Here is a 19445-nt window from a genome sequence, read left to right as displayed (position 1 = left end):
CAAATGTTACTATTACCGAGAACATTGTTCAACCGAAAGTCGCCTTCTTGGATTTTAAAATTGCGCCAAGCATCCTTTTCCAACATAGAGGGTGAAAGCCCGATTTTATCAGTCTCCGATTTAGTCTGCACCCGATTTAGTCTGCCTTTCAACCTGATTTTGTCAGCCACCTAATGAAATATGTTCGATGGGCTCCAGCGAACCAAACCAAGCCGAATTCGATCAATACCTTTGTTCAGCAATTTCTGCTACAACATCTGTCTAGCGGATTGTTCTGGCCATATGCTGTGCGGTGCCTGGGAATCCACAGAAGCGGACGATTCCTTATATCACGAGGGGGAACAAATAAATGAATCCTTGAGAGAATGTCGGGACAGTCAATATTGTTCGACAACATATCGAAAATGACCATTCTTTGCAAGAACGTGCGGCTAGACTCCAGCGTTGGCAAATCTAGCAACATGCATCTATTATTATACGGCGGAAGACGGATAGGGCCGTTCCAAGGCAATTTTCTGAGAGCAAATCGTACAAAACTTCTCTGAACGCGCTCCAGTCGGCTACTTTAAACGGCGTTGTATGGCTCCCATACTTGTACAGCATACTCCAAAGTGCTCCGGACCAGTGCGCAGTATAAAGATTTCAGTGCGTAGAAATCCACAAAATCGATAGCGTTCCGTTTTAGAAAACCCAATGTTGCAAAAGCCTTCGCCGTTGTTGCAGTTATGTGGTCGGGGAAACGAAGTTTTCTGTCGAATAACACTCCCAGGTCACGGATAGAATCCACCCGCTCGATGACACAGGCTTGAAGAGTATATTCGCAACGCCTTATATTTGCCGAGCGTCCGAAACTTATCATCTTACATTTATCAATGTTGATCTGCATACCGTTCAGCAAACACCATTCCTCTATATTGGATTGGCTATATCGTCTTGAAGCACAGCAGAATCGAGTGCTGAAGCAATTGAACGAAAGATTTTCAGATCATCAGCATAGAGCAGTTTTTCAGAGTTGATGCGGGTGCAGAGGTCGTTGATGAATAAGAGAAAGATCAGTGGCCCTAAGTGACTTCCTTGAGGCACATCGGTTGGCGTTACGAATGCGCTTGAGCATGTAGTGCCAATTCTAACGAATGCAGATCGTTGGGAGAGGTAAGAATACAGCCATCTGGTATCCCACTCAGGAAAGCCTAGTCGCTCCAGATTTAAAACAGCAATGTTGTGAGGCACCTTGTCGAATGCTTTTGCGAAATCAAAATATATAGCGTCCACTTGTTGACGCTTCTCTACAGCTGGAACTAGACCCGACCAGAAGGAAATAACACAATTATAACTCATGCTGATATTTTGTTACGAAAAATTTCCTATCAAATTTTGTTATAAAGTAGAATCCGTTAGGTGTTAAAATAACAAAAATTCTAACAGAAAATTCTCTACTGATATCAAATTTATAACAAACGTTGATAGCAAAATAACACGATCATAACAACTTGAGATAGCTTAAATGACCCCAACATAGCTTGTACCCGATCAGAACATCATAACAGAAAGCTATCAAATTTATATCTCATGTAAATATTTATTACTCTCTGTGTTATCTTTATGATATACCGATCAGGAATGCAAGAAAACTTATATCAAGATTATATCTTCTGGTGCTATCATTGGATTAATAATATGATATTAATGTACGCATACAACGATGATGTTGCAGTAAGTTATATATTCTTTCACAATCATCTTTGAATGCTAACGGTTACACAAATGACAGTCTATTTGCTTATACACTGAAGTCTCTTTTTATGCGTCAAAATTCAACTTTTTAAAGCGAATTTTCGAAGTTTTTGATTTTTTTATTTATATTTTCAAAATTCCGCGTTTTGAGTATAGACATGTTTTATATGCAAGTGGTCGGAGAACTTGTCAGTGAGGTGTTTGATGAACTTACTTGGTTGCAGTTGGATTAAGAGATGACACTTGCCTATTTTCTGAGACACTCGTCTGACACATTACGTCGAGTAGGAGGTAGTATGAAACAGTCCACATGAAATGAAGAAACGCAAATTGAAATCAAAAAGCATTTTAAAACTAGTTTTTATGGCTTAGTCAAATGAGTATATAATTAATTTTCCTCTAATCTAAACTGCATATTGCGAAAACGAATTTTCAGGTCACAAAAACTATTTGATATATACTGATCTCCAAATATATATTACTCTGATCTCCAAAATTTTCGTAGCGTATTTTGAGGAAATTGATAAGACTTTCAGTGCGATTTCTCCAATTTATGCGGGTTTTTATGAACACTCAAACCTTATCCAGTTTGTGGGTTTCTAGGTTGTGCGTTTTTTGAATTTTTAAACTATCGCGACTTTTTTATTTTATCCTCCGCATAAAAAGTGTTTGAGTTTACTTGAGTATTATAACTCTTCATGCCCCTTAAGATAAATTTGATATTTAATGGTTGAACTGACAAGTGATTTGAATGCGTTTTAGATAATCCTTGAAATATCTAAAAACTTTAATGCAAAAATATTGTTAATTTCCTCCTTAAAATTTAATCAAATTTGGAAAAAATGTGTAACAGAAAAAACATGAAATATTCAAGAATCCGTCCCATCAAAGAAACATCAACAATTTCTCGAATTTTCTCATACATCTGTTATATTCGCAGTTGATAGATATAACTTCTGTGAAAGATTTTGCATTTTTAGCAATTTATTAGGTGCGAGGTAATTGTACTGGTTTGTTTAGTCTTTCCCACATCAAAAATGCCAAAAAGAGACAAAATAATGAAACCTCAAAACTCATATTTTGCTTTAAATTTACGAGGAATCCTGGATAAGATTTGTCGTATTCTCCGTTAAATAATGTACGTAAAATATCCGCTCAATGTTACCATGTCGCATCAACAATATTTTTAAAAACCGTGTAAAACACATTAACGTACAGGAGAAACGCCAAAGCACACTATTTGGAATCTAAAAATAGCCCCTCTTTCCTAATCTGAAAAGATATTATAAAGCTATTCAGTCTATCGTCACATAAGCAACTGTATTAGTGAGTAAAACTGAATAAAAACAAAGCGTATGACACCAGGAAAACAAACAGCACGTAGGCTTGGGCAAAGTTCAATGTGTGCGTTCTGGAAACGTCTTCTGCATCTATAATCGTTTTGCCCTTGACGGATGCGTGGAATATTATGCTAACATTAAACATCAGTCGAAAACAACGTCGTTGGTCCATGCAGGAAACTTCCCCATCAAACTCAGAATACCCAGGTTCAAAGCGGCAATATCGACAAATAATAATCTGCGCGTCATATATTCATAATAACAATCAGCCAGCGGGTATGCAATCATTGGGCAATGCTATAAAAGCTTTTGCTGCATGAAGCTTTTTGCTCCAAAGCAAAAAGCGCCCTAATGTATGCTTTATTTTTCTCGTATTCTATTTTTAGACGTGCACGCTAAAATCGTTGATATTATACAATAAGTAATACCCGACCAGAAGGAAATAACACAATTATAACTCATGCTGATATTTTGTTACGAAAAATTTCCTATCAAATTTTGTTATAAAGTAGAATCCGTTAGGTGTTAAAATAACAAAAATTATAACAGAAAATTCTCTACTGATATCAAATTTATAACAAACGTTGATAGCAAAATAACACGATCATAACAACTTGAGATAGCTTAAATGACCCCAACATAGCTTGTATTACTTATTGTATAATATCAACGATTTTAGCGTGCACGTCTAAAAATAGAATACGAGAAAAATAAAGCATACATTAGGGCGCTTTTTGCTTTGGAGCAAAAAGCTTCATGCAGCAAAAGCTTTTATAGCATTGCCCAATGATTGCATACCCGCTGGCTGATTGTTATTATGAATATATGACGCGCAGATTATTATTTGTCGATATTGCCGCTTTGAACCTGGGTATTCTGAGTTTGATGGGGAAGTTTCCTGCATGGACCAACGACGTTGTTTTCGACTGATGTTTAATGTTAGCATAATATTCCACGCATCCGTCAAGGGCAAAACGATTATAGATGCAGAAGACGTTTCCAGAACGCACACATTGAACTTTGCCCAAGCCTACGTGCTGTTTGTTTTCCTGGTGTCATACGCTTTGTTTTTATTCAGTTTTACTCACTAATACAGTTGCTTATGTGACGATAGACTGAATAGCTTTATAATATCTTTTCAGATTAGGAAAGAGGGGCTATTTTTAGATTCCAAATAGTGTGCTTTGGCGTTTCTCCTGTACGTTAATGTGTTTTACACGGTTTTTAAAAATATTGTTGATGCGACATGGTAACATTGAGCGGATATTTTACGTACATTATTTAACGGAGAATACGACAAATCTTATCCAGGATTCCTCGTAAATTTAAAGCAAAATATGAGTTTTGAGGTTTCATTATTTTGTCTCTTTTTGGCATTTTTGATGTGGGAAAGACTAAACAAACCAGTACAATTACCTCGCACCTAATAAATTGCTAAAAATGCAAAATCTTTCACAGAAGTTATATCTATCAACTGCGAATATAACAGATGTATGAGAAAATTCGAGAAATTGTTGATGTTTCTTTGATGGGACGGATTCTTGAATATTTCATGTTTTTTCTGTTACACATTTTTTCCAAATTTGATTAAATTTTAAGGAGGAAATTAACAATATTTTTGCATTAAAGTTTTTAGATATTTCAAGGATTATCTAAAACGCATTCAAATCACTTGTCAGTTCAACCATTAAATATCAAATTTATCTTAAGGGGCATGAAGAGTTATAATACTCAAGTAAACTCAAACACTTTTTATGCGGAGGATAAAATAAAAAAGTCGCGATAGTTTAAAAATTCAAAAAACGCACAACCTAGAAACCCACAAACTGGATAAGGTTTGAGTGTTCATAAAAACCCGCATAAATTGGAGAAATCGCACTGAAAGTCTTATCAATTTCCTCAAAATACGCTACGAAAATTTTGGAGATCAGAGTAATATATATTTGGAGATCAGTATATATCAAATAGTTTTTGTGACCTGAAAATTCGTTTTCGCAATATGCAGTTTAGATTAGAGGAAAATTAATTATATACTCATTTGACTAAGCCATAAAAACTAGTTTTAAAATGCTTTTTGATTTCAATTTGCGTTTCTTCATTTCATGTGGACTGTTTCATACTACCTCCTACTCGACGTAATGTGTCAGACGAGTGTCTCAGAAAATAGGCAAGTGTCATCTCTTAATCCAACTGCAACCAAGTAAGTTCATCAAACACCTCACTGACAAGTTCTCCGACCACTTGCATATAAAACATGTCTATACTCAAAACGCGGAATTTTGAAAATATAAATAAAAAAATCAAAAACTTCGAAAATTCGCTTTAAAAAGTTGAATTTTGACGCATAAAAAGAGACTTCAGTGTATAAGCAAATAGACTGTCATTTGTGTAACCGTTAGCATTCAAAGATGATTGTGAAAGAATATATAACTTACTGCAACATCATCGTTGTATGCGTACATTAATATCATATTATTAATCCAATGATAGCACCAGAAGATATAATCTTGATATAAGTTTTCTTGCATTTCTGATCGGTATATCATAAAGATAACACAGAGAGTAATAAATATTTACATGAGATATAAATTTGATAGCTTTCTGTTATGATGTTCTGATCGGGGAAGGCTCGTGTACGTCATCAAGTTCGAAGTGGCGGAGCGTTTTTTCATAAATCCGTGTTGTAGTTCGTCGATTATGTTGGAAGAAGCAGCGTACATCGCATTGTACACAAGCTTTTCCAGAACTTTAGCTAGACAGTTCAGCAGCGAGATTCCTCTGTAGTTTTCAACATTGTGCCTATCTCCAGCCTTATGAATAGGAACTACAGCAGCTTCTTTCCATGCCATTGGGAAAATATTTTCCGAGATTGAACGCTGAAAAATAATACATATTAGTGCAAAAAGTGCTTGGGCACAATGCTTTATAAACACAGGAGGCAAGCAATCCGGGCCAGTCCCTTTCAAAGGATCAACGCTGGACAAAGCGCTCGCTACATCAGAATCATTTACGTTAGGAAGAGGAAGGTTGATATTATGCGTTGGCAATGTTTCAAGGAACTGTTGCGATGGATAAACAGGAGGGCTGGTAAATACATCTCGGAAGTGATCTACAAAAAGGTTCGCCGACTCGGCAGCGGACTGTAAATTTTGGTCTCGAAGATAGACATTTTCTGGTGCACCCACGGAACGTTTTCTGCTGTTTATAAATGTCCAGAATGTCGATTTAGGATTATTTCAAAGCCTGCGCTGAACTTGGTTCAGATATTCACCGAATGCACTGTTCCGGGCTGTTTCATATTGCAGTTCAGTTTGACGAAGAATAGTTTTGTTGCCGTCGGTCCTATGATGTACCTTAAACCGGGGTGACTTTGATCATCGGGGTGACTTTGATCACTCGAACATTTTTTCGTAGATCGCTTATTAAACCAGAATAGTCTAATAGTTTAATTTGAAATGATTTTTACTCTAAACTTATACAATACTGATTTGTTATACTTTTTGAGTATATTGTTCGGTTATTGGGTACAAAAACTACAAAAAACCGAAATTTGAGTTTACCTTATTTTTACGAAGCATCGTAAAGTGTCTATTTTTTATAAAACAAATAAATCTCAGATTTAAGCAAGAGTAATAAATTACAAGCGAGTTTTTATTTTCCTTTAGATTGGGATATGCTAAAATTAGTTTTAAGATTTTGTTTATTTTAAATACATTTTTTGTGAAACTAGTTTGCAATTATTTCAAATTATTTTAAGCTAAAATTCGCAACTTTTTTTTATTGTTCAATATTCCAACGTGTTAAAATGGATGAAACTTTTTGTACATTGATAAAACACTGAAACAAAACAATTTTAGCAGTTTCAAAGATTTTCAGAATCTTTTATTCTAGTTGGGCACAAATTATACGAATTTTGGTTACTCGAATTTTACAGTACATTGAAATACTTTGTATAATACCAATTAACATCTATGTTACAATGAGTATCTTTCCAGAATTAGTTTAAACATAAGGGCAGATCACTCTAGGAATGTATAACAAATTTGCATCAAATTAGAAAAAAATGCATTTAATTGCCATTTTTGCATCAACTTTGCACTCCGTCGCATGAAAGTTTGTTTAACAATCGTACTACGCTGATCCACTTTGTTCGACGTTGTGTTGAATATAGGGCTAGTTTTTTGTAGGGTTTTGACGTCTTACGCGCAACGCAAAATACATTTTGAATTTCTATTTTGATGGAAAGAAATGCATTTAATTTCGCTGATTTTTCAAAAACGCATCACAAGTGATCTGCCCCTAGGCTTAAACAAACATTTGAATGAAAAACATTGACATCAATAACTTAATGTGGGTGAACATGCAGGTTATCAAAGCCCCGGAACCAAGGAACACGGAAACGTACTTCAACTTGAAATCATTTTTGAAAAAATAGCTGTAAGTGCACAATTTTAGGTAAAACCATCCGATCTTCTTCTCCATACATCAGTACATGGTTTAAAAATAATAAACTTGAAAAAAATGTGTTGCGTCCAAAAATATGTAATGATTACTTCAAAAAGTGATCAATGTCACCCCGGTTTACGGTAAATATCGCTTTCGTTGTTTCCGGAGTACGTTCCGTAGGCGAACAAGCTCAGCGTTCCACCACGGAAATTTATATTCTGCTTTTCTGCTGACACGTTTTTTAGGAACATTACGGCGAAGAATCTCATATATGGCATCATAGAACGCCACAGCTGCCTGATCTAAGTCATTTACAACCAGCATCTCACGCCAATTGAGTGTACCAATGGCCATTGAGACTTCATCGAAGTTGCATCAAGTAAAGTCAAAGTTGAAGTCGTCGTTAATTGTATCAAAAGCTTCACCGTCATCAGAACGCATATCATATCTTAAAACGAAGGGTTTATGGTGAGGGTCAACCTTCAGTATAGATGTGGGAGGCTCAATCAGTTCGAACACGTCCGTGTCAATAACGTAAGCTAAATCGAGGGTCCGTCCATTCACGTTGCTAACGGAGCAGATTTGATACAAGCCACCAGCGACCAAAGTTTCTGTGATGGCCGTCTCTTGTTCCGTGGTTGCATTTTCAGGAAGGTAGCACTTATAATCGTCATCAAAAATCCACCAAAGATTAGAAAGATTATAATCACCTACAACAAGTACATTGTCGCGCCTATTACATTTGTCCAGGATGCTTTGGACTGCAGAAGAGCGAACGTTGTACAAGTCAGGATCACTGTTCGGCCTTAGATAAATGCAACAAATATATTATATATTTGTTGCATTTATCTAAGGCCGAACAGTGATCGACCTGGCAGTGAAACACGTACGACAACTTGCTCCAAACATTCACATCCAGGTATTTTTAGTATAGTCCCAGTTAGATGTTTCTTTATCGCTATGAGAACACCACCTCCGCAACGTAGATGACTGGTAAAAGAGTTGCGATCGCATCGGTAGATTGCGTAGTTCGTCGTTAGCTCGGTGTTTAATATATCATCACGTAACCAGGTTTCGGTGAGAACGATAATGTCGTAGTCGCAGGAAGTGAGCGCAAGCAAGAAAGCCTGCGTTTTTGTTCTCATTCCACGAACGTTCTGGTAGTAGACGGACAGGAAATCAGGTGTTGTACGCAACGGCGTACTATGAACCAAGAGGTTGTCAGAAAGCGAACTGTCATGTAAAGCAAAATACTCGCCTGAGAAGGGAGTTCAGAAGAGCCCCTCACCTATATTGTTCGGGTTATCAATAATGTTGCTCAACAAACGAATTTTAATGAGAATGTGGAGGAAGTGTAAAATATCTCATTCGTTCAGTGATTCTCGGGCCGATAGGTCAATCTCTTAAGGCCGTGCTGTGTAATGTTATATAGAATAGTGCTGATCCGCTGTCAAGATTATCTTGAGTATTCTCCACCTCGTCGAGGTTTCAGTATTTTTCCTATCTTTTGTATTTTGTACGTATACCGTTATCGGCCAGTAGAGCTGTGAAGCAGCAGTGTTTCTTTCCAGTAAGCCGTCTGGATACCGTTATATTTGCAAGTTAACCCAAGTAGCAATTGCAACTTGTTGAAAGTTTTAAATGTTGCACAACTGCTAAACAATATTTTTTATTGTTGGATATATTTGAAAAGAATTTCCACGGGTTTTTAAACTGATTGTGCAACTATGTAACTATAGAGCTGGCCAACAGTGTTAAGTATGCAAACATCAATAATAGTTGTGAAACTAATCAGAAACTTTGCTAACTTGCACAAACAGTCTAACAAGTTGCAAATGCCTCTTTGTTTGCCATTCCACCCTAAAACAGAACTGTCCAACTACCCAGTGCTCGACAAATGGCACAGCTATTGTTTTCATTATTTTGCTGCAATTAGGAACATGTTGCACAACATACAAACAAAGTGCGCTTTTTCCATAACATATTTGTTACCAAGAGAGTTACAGATACTGTACAGTAACAAAGCGTGCTACTTGGGAAGTACTGCTATAATATTACAGTTACCATTCTCGTCTCCAGTCTTCACTGGGCAATAGGCTGTGCAAAAATGAAATCTTCTGATCTTGATTTCCTCAAGGCGAGATGCATGTAGAAACCATACCGCCTCTCCGACTGAAAATGTACCCAACCGGGCCATTTGTGATCTTCTTCCGGACAAAAGACAAAAAATGTTTGAATCCATTGCATATTTCTCGAGTTCTGACGGAATGGTATTCAGTTGTGACAGAAATATCGAAAACTCGCCCTGATAAGCTTCGGGTGGTGATAAATAGTATGAAGCAGGCAAATGATATTGCTGGTTACGAGCCTTTTACGAAAAAGTATAGAGTATCTGTAGCATCAAATCGGGTTGAATGTAAGGGGGTTGTTTCCGATTTGAGTTTGAATTGCGCAGTTCTGCTGACACATGGGGTAGGCTGTTTAAAGACTCCTTGATAAAGATACTGTCAGTGCAAACGTTTGCATTCAACATCAGTCGCAGCTGAAGGGAGAAGGACATACGTTATCTCAGACTGAATCTGCTCTACCTTACTTACTTCCTCTTTGACAAGGTTTGTCTGCACGGTTTGTCCACCGGTCATGAACTACACAAATTACAAGCAACAAAGACACACAGCCTCCTATTGTAGCAATAAGGTTCGCTATGGGGAATGCAGCTGAAATCATGTGAATGATTTCTGTGGCAGAGATGTTGAAAAGTGTCTCGACGGTTGGGGAAACCCACATAATCTCCCGACATGCCCCTCGTACTAATAACGCGAGGAGAAGCTTAAGCGTTCCCTTCAGGGATGTTCTAAGCGTTCTTTTGCAGACATACTAGAGATAGCTACAGGGACGGGCATAGCGTGGTTGGTAAATTGATTGCATTGTACGCAGCTCACCTGGGTTCGATTCTCATCCCCGCACATTGGGTTAGAGATTTTTCCTTAAGAGATTTTTCTAACCCGAAGAGGCGAATGATCTTAAAAAACAAATATAGCTACAACAACGGACCCTACTAATTTGTCCACTGACGAAGGAAACTGTGATAAACCAGGAACATCTTCTGCTGTGCCTAGAAGCAATTGAAAAAAGAAGAACATCTCCTCTTGCTGTAAAGGCCTTGATGCAGTTGATTGAAAAATGGCCCCTCCTTCACTGATAGAATAATAAATAAATCGCTAGGAATTAGTTTCGCATGGAAAGTTTTCATAATATATACGAATTCATCGTGCATATTATGAATCTTTCGTAGTTCTATTGAAACACTTTTATTTTTTATTACGAGTTTTTCGTTAAAAACCACGAAACGACTTTCGTTTGCTTATTACGAAACAGCTTCGTTCGGTAAACGAATTGTTCGCTGATATATACGAATATCTTTAAAATATTTACGAGCACCATTCGTCAAACCGTCAACGTCAAAAGAGCTTCAATAGAGGTAGAATATGGCGTCATTGTCAGATAATTGTTGATCATCACGACGGTCTCGGTCTGACTATTCAGTAGCCGTATCCATGTCTGCCGGTTTCAGGAAGATTTTCTGAACCTCTTTTGCTTCCAGTTAATCCAGAAACTGGAGCAGTACGGATTCAGTTGAGCCATCGCGAACGCTCATTGGTTTTGTACGAATAAGTTTGAGTTTTTCTCTGCCGGCGCAATGTCAAAATAATATGCTATTAAATACGAAAAATTCTGTTAGATGAACGAAATGAATTCGTGCGACCAACGAGATTGTTCGTAATAATTTTTTAAAACAAACAAAACATTTCGTTTCATTCACGAAAAATAATATTGTTTTGAACGACGTCATTCGTGCAATGTACACTAAATAAGTAAAATTTACGAAAACCTTTGTTCATCAAGCGGCCATTTCTAGATACCACAATAAAATCGATTTTGCCGGAGTTGTTTTCTATTTCTTTAATGAAAATAAAATCGGTGTTGTCAAACATCGATCCCAAAAGATCGAATGAAAAAATGAGACGATAATAAATACGAAAACTTTTCTAAGATGAACGAAAAGAATTCGTGTGACCAATGAAGTCGTTCGTAATATACTCAAACATTCACTGAAATAAACGAATCGTTTCGTTTCATTCACGAAAAATAATGTCGTTATCAACGATAACATTCGTTCCATGCACACTAGATAATTATTTACACAACAATCTTTCTAGTCCTCAATAGAGGTGAGGAGGTTGAAATAAAATCGATTTTGCTAGATCGATCCTTTTAGTTAGTTGAAAAATCGTTGTTATCAAACATCGATCTTAAAATATCGATTGAAAAAAAATATGCTAATAAATACGAAAACTTTCCTAAGATGAACGAAATAAATTCGTGTGAGCAATGAAATCGCTCGTAATATACATAAACGTTTATTAAAATAAACGAAACATTTCGTTTCATTCATGAAAAATGATGCCGTTATCAACGATAACATTCGTGCAATGCAAACTAAATAAGTAAAATTTACGAAAACTTTCGTTCATCAAGCGGTCATTTCTTCGTACTACAATAAAATCTATTTGGCCACATCGATTTTTTGAAATTTAAAAAAATCGATGTTGTCAAACATCGATCCCAAAAGATCGACTGAAAACTTTTCTAAAATAAACGAAATGAATTGGCACGACCAACGAAATGGTTCGTAATATACACAAAGGTGTATTAAAATAAACAAAACATTTCATTTCATTCACGAAAAATAATGTTGTTATCAACGATAACATTTGTGCAGGGTATATTAAATGTGTAAAATTTACGAAAGCTTTCGTTCACCAAGCGGCCATTCTTGTTCATGAAATGAACGAAACCTTCTATTTACAATGCACGAAAATACTTCGTTGCAGAAAACGACGAATGAATTCGTGCATTGCATGATCGATTTCATTATATTTACGAATTTATATTATCAGTGTTTCAGCGAGTGTATCCTTCGATGGCTAATTCATCGAATGAGGTCACGGATTTGATCATTGTTCTGCAGTGGAGTTACAGAAGCATTATGCCGAAAATCGATTCCTTCAAAATTTTACTAAATAACTTGGAATTCGATGCATTTGTATTATGCGAAACATGGCTTACTTCAGGAGTAAATCTCAACTTTCACGATTTCAATATAATTCGCTTGGATCGAGAAGAATCTTACGGAGGAATACTTTGAGATATCTTCTGAGAGCTATTATTTGAAAATCAATCTTCAAAAATTATCATCAAAATGTTCAAAAAATAAATTTTTTAGACCCCCGATAGAACATTTCAAATTTAGTATCAGATGAAAGAGGAGTATCTAAGCATTCGATTAGTAAGTACTTCACCGATACTGATTTTTTGTCTAAACATTGTTCAACCAGATACACCGTGCTCAAAGTTACTTTCATAATATCTAATATATAGATTCATGTAGAATAATAAGATTATTTTGGACTTCATCATATCCAGCAGCTCTATCCAGCAGGACGATTTCCGTTGTATCCCACTGTATGTTACAGCCGTCGTTCTGAATAAACACCGTCTCGCTTCGTCGTCCAGTTTACGATGACAGTATGTCAAGTTTTAAATGAAGTGTGCAATTTTTCATGACTAACACAGACTTGCACTCCCGTGAGGCATTTTCCTGCCTGGTGTGATTGTAAGCAATGGTAACATAGCTCAAATTAAGTATTCATGACCTCCCAACACCAGGCCCCCAAATAATCCAAATGCACCTGAACATCAACTTTGGCCTGTGTCCCGTTAGCCACATTCGGTTGTGAGTCGTGTGCGGTCTCTAACCTCCATTGCCACAGTCTCTCTTGCATAGGGGCATGATCGAGCACTCCGCTCGAAAAAAAAGTTTTCTTCATATTGTTCCAACTTCATTTCCTCCGGGAGCTGTGTCATATACACGTAAGAACTAAATGCTCCGTAGAAAATGTTCATTTGCTATGCAAAGGCTGATGGATATTTTCTAACTTGTCTATCACAGCTTATCCCAGAATTTGAAACGAAACCACCAAACACCCCTGTCAACTTGCTAGCTTATATCCTGCAGCTACAGAACTGGATACATCATTATAAATAATAAATCTACCCGGTGCCCGACTTCCCCTACAAGAATCGCCCTTTCAAAATTATAAACTTCTGCACAACTATCTGAGTGAAAATTTTATTATAAACTATACAGAAACGAAGAAAGTGCTTTGTCATTTCTGTTCGACAATTGCACCTGCGCTACTTTTTCAAGAAATTCTACAAACAAAACAAACTTGAAATCACGGTTACACTTCAGCCAGTTATTTCCCACAATGCCGCATAATAGCTCTATACCAAAACAGTGACTGGAGTCTTGTAAACATTTACCCCCTCCCTTTCAGTCGTCAAAGAATCCATTCGCCATCCCAATTCGGTCGACGAAATTTTGCGATTTACGACAAAGCAAAAAAAAGCACACAGTCACGATAAAGCTCAGACCTTGGTCGGCCACTAAAGTCAACTACATGAAAGAAGCTGCGGCTGGACTCACCTAGAAGTGAGAAAGTTCCACCATTTTTTTTCAATATGGCTTCATTTTTCCCACCGTACCATTCTCATAAATAGTAGACCCTCCAACTCAAACGAATCATTTCGGATCAGCAACGATAACGAATTCGTTATGCTTGTTATTGACTTCACTCATGTGGTTAATAGCAAAATTATGGATTGGGCTTTGATTAAAAACTTCTTGTGTTCTCCACAGAATGCTACACAACGCATACATGTCTAACCCATATTGCATATACTCCTCGAGTCGAAAATCAGTTCGGGTTTTGCTTTCCGTGGTTAAACGAACGGTAAAAGTTCATGAACGGGGGAAAACCAAGATGGCAATGGAATTCCTAAATTGCTTTTCTCATCCAGCTGTCGGTTTTTTCCCCTTGCCGGGTAGGGTTTCCATTTTCCTAAACTTCGCATGAACTATCCTTATTCATTCATTTAAGATTTATGATAGCCTTGCTCAGAAGAAAAAACTTTTTCGCCTGAGATTTTCAATTAATATTCGATTGGCGCTTGAATGCGAGTTTTGGCTTATGCAGAGTTTCTTTGGCACTTTCACTTGGGCCGCTTGCTGATGTGACTGTGCGAACATTGTCGAACCGCGATAAAATCTTTTGCAGGGAATTAATTAGTCCGTCTTTTGAATACACATAGCCACTTTAAAAAGACCACCGAAGGAAGCACAGTTCGATGTGAATGCTGGTTAGCGACAAAAAGTGACAGCGCTTTTAATCTTGCTCCCTAGCGGGAGTATCACTTTTCGGGGAAAAAGTTTAACGCATTGCTGGTCGAATACAGATGAAAGAGTGTTTGTTCGAACGATAAGACAGCACCTTTTAGGGAGCGAAGAATCGTTTATTCGATTCAGCGCTTTTTTGGCACAGCACGTCGCCTCCGCGCGAAAGTACCCCATTCCTTTTTCCTACGATTAGGGGTTTACAATTTGAAGTTATTTTAATACAAGTCAGAGTGCTAAGGAAACAATTTTGAGACAATATTAAAACAAGTAATGCAGTACATATATAAGGGGAATTAATTACATTTTAAATTTGAAAATATTTTGAATAATGATGAACCATTTTTTTTAAAGATTAAAAGAGGAAAATTGAAAACAATCCAAGACTACACTGATAATATAAATTCGTAAATATAATGAAATCGATCATGCAATGCACGAATTCATTCGTTGTTTTCTGCAACGAAGTATTTTCGTGCATTGTAAATAGTAGGTTTCGTTTATTACATGAACAAGAATGGCCGCTTGGTGAACGAAAGCTTTCGTAAATTTGACACATTTAATGTACACTGCACGAATGTTATCGTTGATAAGGACATTATTTTTCATGAATGAAACGAAATGTTTTGTTTATTTTAATAAAAGTTTGTGTATATTACGAACGATTTCATTGCTCATACGAATTTATTTCGTTCTTCTTAGGAAAGTTTTCGTATTCATTAGCATATTACTTTTTCAATCGCTAAGTTAAGATCGATGTTTAACAACAACGATTTTTTTAACTAGCTAAAAGGATCGATCTGGCATTATCGATTTATTTCAACCTGCTCACCTCTATTGGGGACTATTGTGATGTGAAGTAAAGGCCGCTTGATGAACAAAAGTTTTCGTAAATTTTACATATTTAGTGTACATTACAAGAATGTTATCGTTGATAACGACATTATTTTTCGTGAATGAAACGAAATGATTCGTTTATTTCCATAAATGTTTATGTACAGGGTGTTTGATTCATGGTTAAGAACCTCTCGAGGGATGATTGACTGTCATACTTGGAGAAAAAAATCGTTCCACACATACTTTCAAATCTCAACCGTTACTAAGTTATTGAATTTTTTGTGTTAAAAACTTAGTTGTCTTAAAATAGCTCTAACTCAAAAAATATAATTTGTATTTCAAATTTTTTGGATCCATTGGATAGGTGAGAAAATTTTCCATTGAAAAATGTCCTCAAATGTTTCAACTAATGAGGTGAAGTAACCTTTTCACAGTAATTTATTTAAAATTTAACAATTTTGATCGATTTTTCGTCCATTTCGCGAAAATCTTAATAGTTAACGTAACCATTTTAATAATTCAAATTTTTCGTCTTGAAGAGTTGCATAATTTGTTGCTTGACATGATACACTTATCTTTCCTTGTTTTCATGTGTTTGGGTTATTGAACTTGGATATTTTTATCTCATATTCACTTATACTAGCTCTTATTGAAAAAGTATGGCGCTTATTGCACCTTTTATTATTTTCATTCAAAAGCCAGGAAAATTTTGCATGGAAAATGGTACATACCTTTCAGTTGAGTGAATTTAGTATTCTTTTATAAGTTAATTAGTTTAAAGTTAGTGTTATTATTAGCTATTTCGTTATTTTCTTAAAATAGTAAATAAGAAACAGCACCATTATTATCATGGAATTAATGCATCTCAGCAAGTTCTACAATTCTTTCTTTGGCTCCATTCAATTATCTCTTTTAGTTTCGAAGCAAAATCATGTTTATCACCCGTTTCATATGCAAAAACAACGATTTCGAATCCACTACATTTGTGATGAAGTCATGCTGTGTTAACTATTAAATTGCAGCGAAATGAAAAGCGATAGGGATAAAGTGTCAAATAACTAGTTGTAGAGAATATTAAGGGGCACCAAACGAACAATAGTGATTTATTTATTTATTTATGTTTCATCGGACATTATAGTCTAAATGATTCGGGTGGGAAAAAATCCGTTTGAGTTGGCCTCCTCTTACCAGGCGCCACCCTCAAATGGACGTAAAACCACTATCTTTTCGTAAGGTTAAAAGTATAAAGTCAAGCAAAATTACATGTCCAGTTTCTTATTACTAATACACATAATAATCACAGTAAACGCAATCATCTTAAATTGCTTGCAAATATTTTCGAGGAGTCACCAAACTCATAGGCACCGTCAGCACGAGAAAAGGTTCGAATCATTGAAGAAAGTGGCTCATGGAATCCAAAAGATGTCCGATGGAACCTCGGCAATAATAGTGATGTATCACGTGTTCTCCTCGCTACTCGGAAATCTAAGCGGAACAGCAGTTCAGGCGCATCACATTCTCCATTTAAGATTTTCACCAAGGTAGTAGCTTGCTGGATACTACGACGACATTCTAAAGTCTCCAAATTGAGCAGCTGGCAACGGTCACGATACAGTGGTAAATTTTGCGGGTCCCGCCAAGGCAAGTTCCTAAAAGCTAAGCGTATAAATCTTTTCTGTACTCTTTCCAATTTTATACACTATGTTAGGTGATGCGGATTCCAAACCGGTGAGACGAACTCGAGGATCGGTCTTACCAATGCGCAGTAAAGGATTTTAAACAGTAAGGATCCGTAAAATTCCGTGAAATCTTCGAAATAAATCCCAACTGCCGATTTGCTTTCGCAATTATGATGGTCATATGAGAATTGAAGGACAGTTTGTGGTCAAGAATTACACCCAGGTCACAGACTTCATTGACTCTTTGTAACGCAACCCCGTCGATACTGTAATCGAAGATTAACGGATCGTTCTTCCTATGGAACGTCATTACGGAGCATTTGGCAATATTTACGGTAAGCTGATTCATTCGACACCACTTCACAAAGCGATCCAAAAGTGCTTGCAGCTGGCGGCAGTCCTCGACTGACTGGATGACTAAGTACAGCTTAAGGTCGTCAGCAAATATGAGCTTGCACCCGGAACCTAACACTACTGATACATCATTAAAAAACAGTGAGAAAAGTAGTGGGCTCAGATTGCTGCCTTGCGGTACACCTGATCTATTGGTAAACGGAGCCGGTATACAAGAGTCCAATTTCACACAAAGCGTTCTGTGCGTAAGATAGGAGTGTAGCCACGATGTAAGCTTGTCGGACGCTCCCAACTTGTAGGGGAACTGTGGGTAAGACGGACAGTTGGGGTACGACGGACACATGGTTATTTAAGGCATATAACATATAAAGTTCAATTGCATTATATTAGTACCCTATTTTTATAGTTATCCTTGAATTATGAAGCACTCAGTAGGCCTTGAATATTGTTAAACGCGAAAAATTTAAGCAAACATTGATAATCAGTAGCGCATCTTCGAGTGGATTTTTACGTCTCTGATTTTAAGGTTTATCCAGGAAAAAATCAATTTTTTCGCGGATTTTTTATTTTATTTCGATAATGTAACTCTTAAATGACATTTTCGTGGAAAATAACAGGTATGTTTATATTCGAGTAAATAAGTGCAAGCGTTTAAAAAATATGTGTACTGGTGGGGCAAGACGGCCAGTCTTTTTACTAATTCTATTGATTCATCCTTATATGAATGTCTCGCGTGTAGAAACGAAATTCTAGCAGCCAAACGTGGAGAACCATCCTGTTAGCTGAAGTCTCACATGTAGTAGACCGCAGGATGTACGTTAATGTGACCGAGGCTGAATACGGAATTCCTAGAACCTGGAAAAGGTAGACGACTTTGTACAGGTCCCGTATTCTGGTTGTGTGTACTCGAGGAACTGATGTTTCCAATTGCGTATTTAACATGTAACTTTCCAGTTTTATATAAATTATTGTGACTGATCATTGGAACTGATTGTATAGCTCTCTTTATGTCAACGAAAAAAAAAAACAATGTTAGAAAATATTTTCTATTTCGTTCAAAAAAGATTGTAACTTGTTGATTTTTGTAAAATAATCCCTCTGGGCACTCGAAAGCCAACATATGGAGCTACAACATAGAGTATTACATGTTGACAAAAACATGCTTTGACAATGTTTTATTTGAGTATATCCTTAACATGTCCGCCTTACCCCCAGTTACCCCTTTTTGAGAAGAATTTCATGGTCGATTCGGTCAAAAGCTGCTTTCAAATCTGTGTATATAGTGTCCACTTGTGTTTTCTTTTCCATGCAATTGATGCAAGATGACGTAAATTCGAGCAGGTTTGTTAAAACGGATCGCCCGGGCATGAAGCCATGTTGGTCTGGGGAGATCAAACTTCCTGTACGGCTGAGGATGAATTGATTGACAACACTTTCAAAAAACTTAGATCCAGCTGAAAGATTCGTTATTCCGCGGTACTGCCTGAGATTTTGCTTATCTCCGGCTTTGAACACAGGGAACATGTAGGATTGCTTCCAAACGTCGGGGAACTTAGCCTGGTCAAATGATTGGTTGAAGATGCAAGACAAAGGTTCAGCCAAAGTGACGGCACAGCGACAGTAAACAGCAGCTGGAATCCCATCCGGTCCAGGGGAGAAAGAGCTTTTTAGCTTTCTTGCAGCTGCTATTACCATGTCGGGTGAAACCAAAAAGGTACTTAAATCAGCGATATCTTACAGAACAGTTCCTAATGCGAT

This window comes from Topomyia yanbarensis, chromosome 2 (assembly GCF_030247195.1).
Source record: "Topomyia yanbarensis strain Yona2022 chromosome 2, ASM3024719v1, whole genome shotgun sequence".
Classification (NCBI taxonomy): Eukaryota; Metazoa; Arthropoda; class Insecta; order Diptera; family Culicidae; genus Topomyia; species Topomyia yanbarensis.
Note: the sequence above shows the minus strand (reverse complement) of the source record.